General features: G+C 50.9%; 1 pseudogene; it reads left to right on the top strand.

Annotated features, from left to right (window-relative positions):
- LOC102373043 overlaps positions 1 to 2,642 on the top strand; it is a 6,213-nt pseudogene that overhangs the window by 696 nt on the left and 2,875 nt on the right.

Here is a 2,642-nt window from a genome sequence, read left to right as displayed (position 1 = left end):
TCCACCAGATCCCCTCTCAGCCTTCTCTTGTGGAGGCTGAACAGGTTCAGGTCCCGTCGCCTCTCCTCGTAGGGCCTGCCCTGCTGCCCCCTGACCATGCGGGTGGCCTCCTCTGGACCCTCTCCATGTTGTCCACATCCCTTCTGAAGTGCGGCGCCCTGAACTGGACGCAGTACTCCAGCTGCGGCCTGACCAGGGTCCCGTAGAGGGGGAGGATCACCTCCTTGGACCTACTCAAGATGCATCTGTGGATGCATGACATAGTGTGGTTGGCCTCCCTGACCACGTCCCCACATTGGCAGCCCACGTTCATTTTGGCATCAAGAATGACTCCAAAATCCTTTTCTGCCTTCTTCCTAGTGTTAACAGTCTCACCCTCATGGACATTTGGCCGGTGGCTTAAATCCCTTTGCTCCTCACTGCTCTGTCCATGATCAGACCTCTCACATCTCATACTTCTACTTATTCCTCCTTCATTTGATCCTGTCGCCTTCTCTGGAGTCTTCCCCCATGTTAACATGATTTCCCTTTGCCTTCTCACCAGGATCGTATCATTTGCCATTCATTGTGCCTAAAAATGCAGTAAAAGCTGTTCCTTGTGCAGTTATTCTGATTTCCTCCCTCTCTTGCCTAGTGTGTCCTGTCCAAACTCATTTCCACTCATTTGCCTGGAATTGCACTGGTGTTTGCTTCCTATGCCCATATGTCCACTACCTGGATGAAAAGGACCATCCTCTTCCCCCTGCTATGCCTTCCCTTTCATCCTAAATGTCCATCCTCCCTTGTCCTTCAAGTCCTTAGTATAATCCTTGAGTTCATTGGCTCCATTCCCCAAATTTCAGTTTCTTTTTTTGCATCCAGTACCAGTGGTTAAACTTAGGCCCTCTCAGAGGTCGAGAGAGGCCCGGGCCACTTCCATTTTTTGGAATATTAAATATTCCAAAATATTAAAAAATGAAATGAAATTAAATGAAATGAATATTAAAAAATGAAACGCCAAAACTCATGGTATATTTTAAATGTTTTCATTTAACAAATTAACACTTTTAACATAGAAATAATACAATGCAATAATTTGTAATAAATGTTCCTTTTTTATTTAAAAAAGTCTAAATTTGAGGCTCTCCATGAATGAGAGACCTGGGCCAAATGGCCCTTCTGGCCCCACCTGTGATAGGTCCTGGTTAAACTCTCTCTAACCACTGCCCAAGCAGGATATCGAGGCCCTGCCCCTGACTTGATCTGCCGCATCCAGCGAGGACAGGTGGAGCTCTGGGTCTGTGATGATGAGGACCGTGGGGAAATGCAGAAGTCGGAGGATGTGCTGCCAGGTGAGTTGTGGCTGCCCCCTCCACCCGACTCCCCTCTCACAAATGCACCATGCCCAGGGTGAAAGGGAGCCTGGAAACTGCAGACCTGCCCTGTGCTGCCATTTCAGGGTGCTGACCTCAAATAGTTAATGCTGTCATGCGTGCAGACAGGTTTGTTCCACCCCCTGAACTTCAAAGTGTGGAAACTGTCAGTAGTCTTTTCGCCAAAGACCCCCAAGGATAGACATGGCCTCTTGTCTGATTTAATATCAGGTACAGTTTAATAGTAATTAAATAGTAATCTAATAGGGCCTGAGGTGGTGGGGCAGAGAGCTGAGCAAGAAATCTTGAGAGCCTGACACTTAACTCCACTGAGTAGGGAAGATGAGTCTGGCACAGGGACCTGGCACTGTCTCTGCCCCGGCACTTGGGCCTTTGGCCGAAAGACCTAGTTTTCTTGAGGAAACACAAGTGCCAAGTCCTGTCCTGCTCTGAGGCCCATCCCAGCAGAGGGAATAGCAGTGCTTGCCCCTTGGCAGCAGGGCAGGGACTAACCTGGTGTTTCTTCCTCCCATGCAGGACATGCCTGGTTGCTGAGCAGAGCTGAGGAGCAGGCTCCTGAGGAAGGGGCTGGAAAGCTGGAGCCACCACGGGCTTCCCTGGGGAGTATGGGTGAGGTGGATTCCCTGAACCCAAAGAAGGGCCAATGGCACAAGGGTCAGGGGATGCCCCAAAAGCAGGAAAATGTAGCAGTGAACGTGGTCCCATCTGTGGTAGGGCCTTGGAGTGAAGAAGGGAAAGAAGCCAGAAAAAGGCCAAGGTGCAGGGATGAATATGTCATGCTGAGACACCTGAAGAGTCAGAAAGCAAAGGTGCATTGGAGAGAGACACTGCATGCAAACCAGGGCAGTGTCGGGGGCCTCAGAGGGAAGCAGGAGCTCACTGCCAAGCCCGGGGGAAGAACCTACCCCTGCCCTCAGTGCAGGAAAAGTTTTAGCTGCCCCTCGCGCCTGGCTCTGCACAAGATAAGACATGCTAGGAAGAAGCCCCATGTATGCGCCACGTGTGGGAAGAGCTTCTTCTGTCTCTTGACCCTGGCTGCTCACCACCAGATCCATTCTGGACAGCTCCCCCACCGCTTCACCAAAAGGGGGAAGAGCTTGGAGCTGCTCAAAACCCAGGATGTGCACAGGAAGAAGTGTCAGTACCGCTGCGTCACATGTGGTAAGACCTTCACCCATTTCTTCTCCCTGGTTCAGCACCGGCGCATGCACTTGGGGAGGAAGACGCACCGCTGCACTGAGTGCAGGAAGAACTTCATCAGCTGGCAAG

The sequence above is a fragment of the Alligator sinensis genome, unplaced genomic scaffold (genome assembly GCF_000455745.1).
Source record: "Alligator sinensis unplaced genomic scaffold, ASM45574v1 scaffold1798_1, whole genome shotgun sequence".
Lineage (NCBI taxonomy): Eukaryota > Metazoa > Chordata > Crocodylia > Alligatoridae > Alligator > Alligator sinensis.
This window is presented reverse-complemented; position numbering and strand designations above follow the sequence as displayed.